Genomic DNA, 10,000 nt, shown 5'->3' with positions numbered 1-10,000 from the left:
TTACTGCTTTTATTTTGAAGGTAAAAACACCTAGCTTCCTGTAGAACACAGAGGGAATATCCGCGCTTCAGCTGACGAACTTTGCCAGACCGGTGCCTCTCAAAAGAGGGAAGCAAGTGTCGAAACGTTAAGTCTGTTTGTTTGCACTCGTTAAAAATATATATACGGTATATATATTCCAGCTTTTAGAAACTCTATTTGAATAAACTCAAAAATATGGACAAGAAAAACAGTTGACATTTTGGAGATATAGAGAGCCAAAGTGAAACGTCACTTCCTGCTTTCTGCGCATTTGAATTGTGCCACGGGGTGCCAACGCTAATTTTGTCAATTTAAAACATAACTTTGCATGTCAAGAAAGTCACAGTTTGTCGTCAAACTGAAACATAGGGGTTAGTTTAGTATAAAAACTACATAGCTTGTGGAAGCTCGTGGCATGTCGCCGGTCTTCAACTTTGCCGGTAGAGAAAGTGACGTCACTTAGGCGACAGTGTATGTAGTCTTTCTGATTTATAACTTATAGTGCAACAGTTTGGCGACAAACTGCGACTTTCTTGACATGGCATGCGCGGCGCACAATTTGCCAACTTTGCGTCACTGATGACATCACAATTGCTCGAGTGATCATCACTGATCATCATGGAGTGCTCGAGTGACGTCACTCAATTGTTCAACTTGGCATGTCATGGACATTGTGACATCATCAGTGACATCACAGTTGCTCGAGTGACCACTGATGACATCATCTAATGTGGGACTTTTTTTTTCACAGAGAAACAGACAGAACCCACTTACTCCCTTTTATGTGTGTGTGCGTGTGTGTGTGTGTGTGTGTGTGTGTGTGTGTGTGTGTGTGTGTATATGTATATGTGTGTATATATATATATATATATATATATATTAGATAATAACAGCATCCTGTTGATTGGTTTGAATTAGCAGTTTTTGATTATCTAAGGCAGCCATATGAATCTTGTAGGCAAAGTCCTCCAACAACAATGTGAGGTAATGAAATGACAGTGCTGTGGTGGAGTGCTGCATTGCTTGACTGTGTTAAGCTTCTGGCATACTCTCTGCGCCCAGCCAAGCGCATAGGGCGCGCGCCGATTATGACGTCATCGCACGGGGCGTGTCGGGGGGCGAGGCCTGAGCGCAGCGCGGCGCGTCCATGGAGATTTTTCTATCAGCGCGTCGGGTTTTGCTGCCTGTGCCTGTAGATCTCCGTGGTAGGCTATCAGCAGACATCTGCTGTGATTGAGTCCTCACCATCGTACAGTCGCCTTCAAAGCATGATGTTCGATTATAACGAACTAGTTGTGTGCCTGAGCCTTCCCAAATGTTGAGGGTCGTTTTTTAGAATTTAATACATAGAATTGGGAACGTTACATTCAATTTCATTCAGACTGCCTGGCGCCTGGAGCTGCGCACTGAGTATGTTTTGTTTTGGCCTGCGCCGAGTGCGCGCGCCCTCCTCGGAGCCCCGCCTCCAGCGCGTGTGCGAAGAGTATGCCAGAAGCTTTATGAGGTGGACTTGATTCCATTTGGAGCCTCCCGCTGGATGTGACCAGACCACATGTCGCGTTAGCTCGCATGGCGCTGGATGTGACCAGACCACATGTTGCGTTAGCTCGCATGGCGCTGGATGTGACCAGACCACATGTTGCGTTAGCTCGCATGGCGCTGGATGTGACCAGACCACATGTCGCGTTAGCTCGCATGGCGCTGGATGTGACCAGACCACATGTTGCGTTAGCTCGCATGGCGCTGGATGTGACCAGACCACATGTTGCGTTAGCTCGCATGGCGCTGGATGTGACCAGACCACATGTTGCGTTAGCTCGCATGGCGCTGGATGTGACCAGACCACATGTTGCGTTAGCTCGCATGGCGCTGGATGTGACCAGACCACATGTTGTGTTAGCTCGCATGGCGCTGGATGTGACCAGACCACATGTTGCGTTAGCTCACATGGCGCTGGATGTGACCAGACCACATGTTGGGTTAGCTCACATGGCGCTGGATGTGACCAGGCCACATGTTGCGTTAGCTCGCATGGCGCTGGATGTGTGAGCAGGCCACATGTTGCGTTAGCTCGCATGGCGCTTTCCTCCTCGGCCCTCCAGTCAACAGCTCTCCATATCGTTTGCCTTGCTGCTGTCATAAGGCAAATAAGCAATGAATTAGCCGCGAGGCTGCTCCTAGGAACAATGCCAGATGTACAGTCCAGAGGAAATCCAATAGAGTCAAGAGTGTAATCAGTTTACTGCAGACAAGCCGAGCGAGAGAGAGAGAGAGAGAGAGAGCGAGAGAGAGAGAGAGAGAGCGAGCGAGAGAGAGAGAGAGAGAGAGAGAGAGAGAGCGAGAGAGAGAGAGAGAGCGAGCGAGAGAGAGAGAGAGAGAGAGAGAGAGAGCTACAAAGACAGAGGGGGAGAGAGGGACAAATGCATCACTGAAAGTCGGGGGTCCTAGAAATAAAGACGCCAAGTCAGTCATGGACAGATAGTCCTTGAAATCCTTGAAAGTTTGTGAATTTGAGAGAAAAAAATCAAGGCCTTGAACATTTTTGAAAATAGACATACCGGTAAATAGACATGGGTCTCTCTCTCTGGCGGCTGACTGAGCGGTATCTCTCTCTCTCTCTCCATCCCATGTATTTTGTGCAAGAATAGAAATGGAAGTTCTTTCGATGTTTTTTTTACTTGTAACACAGCACAATTGAGAAGTATTCACACATCCAAGCCTCTCTCTTTGTAATAGTTGTTCTGTGAGCTTCTGTAAAGCTGCTAGCTCTCATCAAAATGATCCGAGTTGTAACAGGAATGAACCTTGATCTGTGATTCATGTCTCAAATGATGCCATGTTGGCTCATTGATTTTGAGGGAATTGGGCCTTGGAAAGTCCTTGAATGTGATGTTTAAGAAGGTGTGGGAACCCTGGATGGAACCAAGATAACTGATAAAGCGTTTGAGGTAAAGGGGACAGAGAGTGGAGATGGACAGAAGAGGTACTGTCATGCGGGAGAGAGAGATACCTTTTTTATTTGATAGGACAGTAGGCAAACAGGAAAGGTGGGGAGAGGGGGATTCAAATTTGTCAGCCGCGTGAAGGACTAACTAAGCCTTTGTGGTACGCACTCTTACCAGGTGAGCCACCAGGACGTCCCCAGAGAGAGAAGGGGAAGAACGGAGACGGAGAGTTTGCGACGCCTGTTGCTCACTTCTTGTATTTTTGCCCCCCCCCCTTCTCTACCTGCACACACACTCCTGACTCCTCCTCCTTCCAGGTTCTCTCACTCCGTCCGTCTCTCCATCCCTCCATCTGTGCCGTGCGTCTCTCTCTCTCTGCGCGGCTGACTGAGCGGTGTACAGGGTCATAGTCGCAGTGGCTTCAAGGCTGACAAGTGCTTGTGAAAGCACTCAGGCGATGCCGAGGAGCGCATTAAATTCTATTATTGCTTGCATATTCACTGCGTCCCTATTCAGCTGAAGTACAGGCAGAGACCATTTAGCTCGCGAGAGACAAGAGTTCACCTAATAGATGTGGCTTTTTCTCCTCTGCTTCCTTTCACGGGAACAAAGCCAAAACAAATGCAAACGGCGGGGCCCAACTGTTGTGAGCTAATTTCCCCAGTTCCGCCATTGTCCGGTGTTTTTCATAAACACATATTGTCACTGTACTCTCTCTCTCTCTCCCGCTCCCTCTCTCTCTCTGAAAAGCCTATTGTCAAGACATGTTCATTTCCTCCACAATGCCAGCCTAAGCGGGCTCCATTTGCGGTAATGGGTCTGTCTTTTGGAAATGTGAGCGTTGAATGGCCCCCATGGTAAACACAGGACCCCAGTGTGGTTTGAAGGTCTGCTAAGGAGCGGCGTGCTCACAGTAGCGACTGAAGGTCTGCTAAGGAGTGGGGTGCTCACGGTAGCCACTGAAGGTCTGCTAGGGAGCGGGGTGGTGCTCACGGTAGCCACTGAAGGGGGATATTGTGTGGAGTTGTAGCGTGGACTGTGTGTGTCGTATGTGTGACCGAGAGAGAGTCATACAGAGGGAGAAAGAAGAAAGACGTGCAGGGTGCGGGGTTGAAAAGAATAACGGAGTACCTGCCTAATGGAAGGACTTGGAGAGGTGTGAGACTGGAAAGACGGCCTCCTTTCTTATAGTGAGGACACAGCGACCAGGGTCAAAAGCTGAAGGGAGGACCGGGATGTAACTATAGGCTGCAACTAACAGTGACTTTTTATTAACGATTAATCTGTCGATTATTTTCTTGATTAATCGATTCGTCTATTTGGTCTATAAAATGTCACAAAATGGTGAAAGATTTTGACCACTTTTTCCCCAAAGCCCACGATGATGTCCTTAAATGTCTCATCCTGACCAACAGTCCACAATCCAATCCTAAAGAAACCAGGAAATTATCACATTTAAGAAGCTGGAACAAGACAAAACAATTTTTTTTCGAAACAGTTTTTTGTCTAAACAATTAATCTGTTATACAAAAATATGTAGTTGGCAATATTTTTTTTTTTTTTGTCGATCGACTAATCGATGAATCAACTAATGGTTGCAGCTCTACGTAAATGTAACAGACAGAGAGTGCGTCGTTTCACTTACAGAAATCCTGATGCTATCCGCCGCCAACATCAGAACTGTCAAAAAGTCCCATCGCCAACCTGTTATATCATCCACAACTCTCTCTCTCTCTCTCTCTCTCTCTCTCTCCGTTCTCCTTTTTTCCAGGATGTCTTCCAAGCGACCAGCCTCTCCATATGGGGGGACAGATGGAGAGGTAACCATGGCAACCAGCAGACAGCGAGTTGAGGAGGAGGAGAGTGAGGGACTGGGTGGAGTCATCCACCTCCCCCTGGCCTCCTACTGTGGCAAGGTGTCCCCTCGCTCACCCCCCAACCGCAGCTTGGACAGCCCTCCCAACACGGTAGGTTTGACGGCCTTTTGGTGCTTTTCGCCCGCTTCCTATCCATTTCCCTTCTCGGGGGTTCTCGGGGTGCCCACCCACCCGTGGGTGACGGTGGCCTTGAGCGCTGAGTCAGAGTCAGCTGGCGCCGTTACTATTTTCAGTGTTTTTCTCGTAGCCCGCCATAAGAGCCCCGTTATTTTAGTCTCATTTGACTGTTTCTCGTCTCCATTGAAAAGGATGTTACTCACATCAAGCTGACTCAAAAAGTTGCCTATAGGCAACTGTCTGTATATAGAAGACACTGGCTTTGAATTGTTCAATTGACTCTATACAAGGACTGCATAAAATGTCATCAACGACCTGCCCGCTTGACATTTTTGGTCCTTTTTCCTGTATATCTATATACCTCAAGTCACCTATCTGCCCCTTTGGATCCATAGACACTGCGACACTCATCACTGGCTACTTGGCCCTCATCTTTCTCTCCATTGGCTGTCTGCCCTTTGGCATTCCATCCAATAAGGCTGTCTGCCTGTCTGTCTACCTGTCTGTCTGTGTGTCTGCCCGTCTGTCTGTGTTTTAAAGGCACGGTGTGAAAGTGAGCCTCGGGGGCGCAGACCCCAGATCAGATTATCCTCATGGTAATCCTGACCCCCCCCCCCCCCCCAGCATTATGAAGGGATCCTCTGCGCTGATCTGAGGTCAGGAGGGCAAATGTTTGCTTCCAGAGCAACTTCCACTCCTACAGTACACGAGTTGTTCACCGTTTGAAAAATATCTAAAATTGTCACACGTACAAAAGTGAAAAAAGTAAAACCTTGGCTTAATTATTTGTGTGTAATTTTTTAGGGTGGATTCATGAAGTCTATTGACTATGTATCTTTAGCTTTTGGGTTTATAATGGGTAATATAGCATTCTGTAGTGACGCCTTTTAAATATGATTTGAATAGTGTCGATTTTATGGAATTTGCATTAATTTGTGCGGAGGTCATCCCTGGGGCGATTTTTCTTGTAGAAAAAGAAAAGCCATTTTGTCAGAGCTCTCCTTGTAGCGCTTGGATCTAAATCTCCTCGTTGACTTTGGTATGTTGTTTACTTTTCTTATGCTGAATAAGACTCACCTTTTAGGCCCCAACACCAAAAATAATGACAAAACTCAACAATGAGGAAGAAAAATATATGGGTGTTTGTTCAGCGGTGATTCAACATGAAAAGAGCGAGATTTCTAAAGAGGGACAAATTGACTTTCTGCAGTAAAAAATATTTTTTGGCAGCGCTAGAGGTTTTTAAAAAATGGGGGAAATGTAGGTTCAAGGCGACTGTTTGGCTGCGAGTGGGTTTTTGCTTTTATGTGCGCACCATCAGCCGTCCCCTTGAGCCCATTTGATGCAGAGGCAGAGAGACAGTGATGTACCAAATGTCTGTGGCGTGACTGAGAAATGTGTCAGCAATGACTCACTTTGTTCAGGATGAAGTGTGACATTGTGTGCTGGCACTGAATGTATGACCATGTACACGTAAGTGCATTTGTGTGCGTAAGAGAGTGAGAAAGTGAGTGCGAGTGTGTGTGTGTGTGTGTGTGTGTGTGTGTGTGTGTGTGGTGCCTGTGCGGCCATCGCGTGCATGTTTTTGCCGTGGGTTTTATTGCATCCTCTGTATTTTGAATTTGTATTTATATTGCGTGTGAAGCCAGTGCAGTGTATGGGCTAACTGTATTTTTGTGTTAGTTCAGGTGTTTGTGTGTGTGTGCGTGTGTGTGTGTGTGTGTGTGTGTGTGTGTGTGTGTGTGTGTGTGTGTGTGTGTGTGTGTGTGTGTGTATAAACACTATATAGAGAGTTAAACATATATCTCTAATTACAGTATATCAGTGAGTCCCAAAATATTTTGGCTTCAGTAGCCCCTTTCCCTGATTTCTGAATCCAAGTACCCCCTTTACCCGACTACAACATTTTGCTTAGAAAAATGAGTAAAAAAAATACTGAGTATACTGTATCATGCAGTGTTTCCCAAAGACTGGTCGGGACCCACAGGTGGGTCACACGAGATTTTATTCGGGTCGCCAAATAAATTTGCAGAATTTCTTCAACAGTCTTTTATTTTTATTTTTATTTTTTATTTTTTTTATGATGAGAGTAAATAAAAACATTGAGTTAGCCTGTTAACTCTGCCTAAATGAATTTTTTGGTCTAATTTATAAAGTATTTAATGTGTATGTGTTTTCAACAACAAGTGCATAAAACAAAGTTATGATTTACCAAATGTTTATCTCTTCAAAATGGCTGGTTTACCTATTCAAGATAATATAAGGTGAGACGGAAATGTCAATAAAAATGGTCAGGAACGTTTATGCACAAATTCATGCACAAAGTGTGTTAGGGTTGTGTGAATCTTTGGGTATCTCACGATTCGATTTCAGGCCTTGAAAGCGGTAAATGTTACGGAATATGTAATCCGCGTCTCCGATGTGAAAGCGGAGTGGTGGATAATTGTGTTACGTCTTTCGTTACGCCAGTGGAGGTAGTCATAGCGGGGAATCAGCCTCCACCTCGCCTCCACCTGAAAGAGTAGGAGCGGCAACACGGAACAGGTGTGACGTCCTGATCTCCTGATGAGTAAGTAGGTTAGGCTATTCATGCTCAGACGATGTTGACATTAGTAGGCAAAATGAATGGATATTATAATAAGCTTCAGAGGACGTCTCTTAGCCTGCATCTGTCTGTGGTGAGTCAGTCTGAGGATATTCCCTCTGTTCTTCAGTCTCTCCTCAAAACAATCCCACTGTTTGGGGAAACCAGCTACAGAACTGGAATCTGTCTAGCCTGTTGTGCGTTCCTTTACGAAAAACAACTAACGTTATAGTATGCATGTGTATTTATACTATAGCCTACTATTCCCCCGACGACGAGGATAACGTTAAGCAGACTGACTGCAGCTGTTTGACATGCGGGCGTCCGCTTTCAGAACGGACTTAGGCTAATTAGGCTACTTCATGGGAATCATTTGCTTTACAAAAAACTGGAACCAAAAGATAAGAATTAGCTTTGTACCTGACACATGATGGTGCCTCTGTGATCCATAAATTCGATCAGATGAATATTGAAAGCCTTGTGTTACCATGCTGCATGTGGAGAACACTTTCTGTGTTGTGGTCATATTAAGGTGAGCTCTCAATCAGACTCGTCTTTTATCCTTTGATGTTAACGACCAGCTGCACGTTGAGAGCTGCTGGCGTACATCGGCGATGTTTGGTTGTTGAATGAATTCGTTCATCATACTATAGCCTACACAGCGACCAGCTGGCCAGCGAGACTATAGTGTAGGCCCTACACTATAGTCTCGCTGGCCAGCCTCCCCTCCTTAGGAGTCTGGCGCCGCAGGTCTCCATAGTGGGATTGCGATGGGCGGCGCTTAGCGGCAGTGCCCTTGGAAAATAGTTTCCAACAATGCAACTTGCCGTTTTCAGCGCGTAGCAACGAGCTAGCGTGTAGGTTTCTGCCGTTAGCTTGCTAGCTAGTTAGCGTTGTTGTTTTCACTGGGGTGGCAGGGCACTATTTACAGTGACACACAGGGAGGAGGGAGCAGAAGCCGCTCTGATTGACATGGTCGGAGCCAATGACAGAGCTTGTAATAAGCCGGGAGCGGACATCCGGCAGCCACTGAAACAGTCGCTCCAATGGGGAGGAGCTGTAGAGCAGGGGAGGGCTTATCCCAGTAGCCTGTTTCCGTGGCGCCAGACTCCTCTCACGGTAGCGAGGGGAGGCTGGCCAGCGAGACTACCTACACTATATGCCTCCCCTCCCCTCACCTCATTTCAATCCGGGAGGGGTGGATGTAACCTGAAAGCACACAGAAATTTGGTAGGGCTGCTTGGTTTTGTGTGAACGCAATTTCTGTGGCGAGGCTGCCGGCGTTGCGGGCCTTCTGAACGGGCCTTCTGAACGTTGCGGGCCTTCTGAAGGGCAATATTGTGCGATCTCTGTTTGAAAGTGACTAATAATACATCCATAATACATCTATGATTATAACGCGGTGATGTGTGCCTCGGGAGCAACGCAAGAGAGCAGTCATCATCACTCTGCACCGCAAAATCATGTCTTTTAGCAGACTAATCTGAAACCTACCGGTCACGTTTCAATAACAGTCCATGTACAAACACAATATAATGTAAATACAGCCCTGTGGAGTGTGTACTCACTGGCTGGATCACTGCACCCAGCCTCAGAAGAGGACCGGGCGGCCTGCCTCCGTGTGGACTGCCTTTTCCAAGCCGTTGAAGAGTCCTGGCTGCCCGCCTTGAAGTGTCCGACGAGCCGCGGTAAATAAACATATTCCTGGAATGTGAGTTTAACGAGTCAGTTACATGTCCTTTGCATTCCACATTAAATTAAGACATTTACCGTTCGTTTTATTTTGTATGTTACATACTTATTGGCCAAATATATTAACATTATGGGCTAGAAAAGTCTGGCCATGTAGGCAGCCATGTTGCCTGCTCAGAATTTTCTCCGAGCCATGAAGATTGATTGACAGTTCTCATGTCATGATATGATTGGTTGAAATTGGGTAGAAATGTGATGGTACTACCTGACGTCAGCAAACTGTAGATTACTGTTATGAATGAACTCTTGATGAATGAACTTTTGATGTGACTTTTTTTTTTAAATACAAAACAATCCCCCCCCCCCCCCTCTCATACATTGTTACATAGGTGCACTGTATAACCATAGATGCCATCTAAATTAGAACAAAAGACATTTTTCATTTCAGCTCGACTTTAAGCTCCCGCCTGCCGCCATCTTGAAATGGTAGGGTAGGGTGACACAAGCAGAACTAGTTTACGTTGTCAGACTTTGAAGGCGTTTTTCTCAAAAACATAGTTTGAAAACAGTCAAGACATAAAGGGATACATCTCACTCATTCTTCGGAGTACAAAGGTAATTTTGATGTCACCAGAAAGCTTACATTCTCTACTTCCCAACAGTGTATAAAACTTAAAATGTGTTTCGGGGTCATTGTGACTGATTTTGATAGAGCAGGTCACATATGATGTGCGTGCTGTGGCACTTCACACACCTCTGACCTC

At 46.1% G+C, this 10,000-nt stretch overlaps 1 pseudogene across 1 annotated transcript in view; it reads left to right on the top strand.

Annotated features, from left to right (window-relative positions):
* The window catches only part of LOC310799189 (transcription factor SOX-5 pseudogene), a 43,249-nt pseudogene that overhangs the window by 23,386 nt on the left and 9,863 nt on the right, over positions 1–10,000 (top strand). The window contains exon 2 of the transcript XR_014554021.1: positions 4,738–4,933. The product of XR_014554021.1 is annotated as a transcription factor SOX-5 pseudogene (transcript). The remainder of the gene's footprint in view (positions 1–4,737; positions 4,934–10,000) is intronic.

Source organism: Poromitra crassiceps (genome assembly GCF_964638095.1).
Source record: "Poromitra crassiceps genome assembly, chromosome: 2".
NCBI lineage: Eukaryota > Metazoa > Chordata > Actinopteri > Beryciformes > Melamphaidae > Poromitra > Poromitra crassiceps.
The sequence above is the reverse complement of the archived record's forward strand: the minus strand, read 5'-3'. Positions and strand labels throughout refer to the sequence as shown.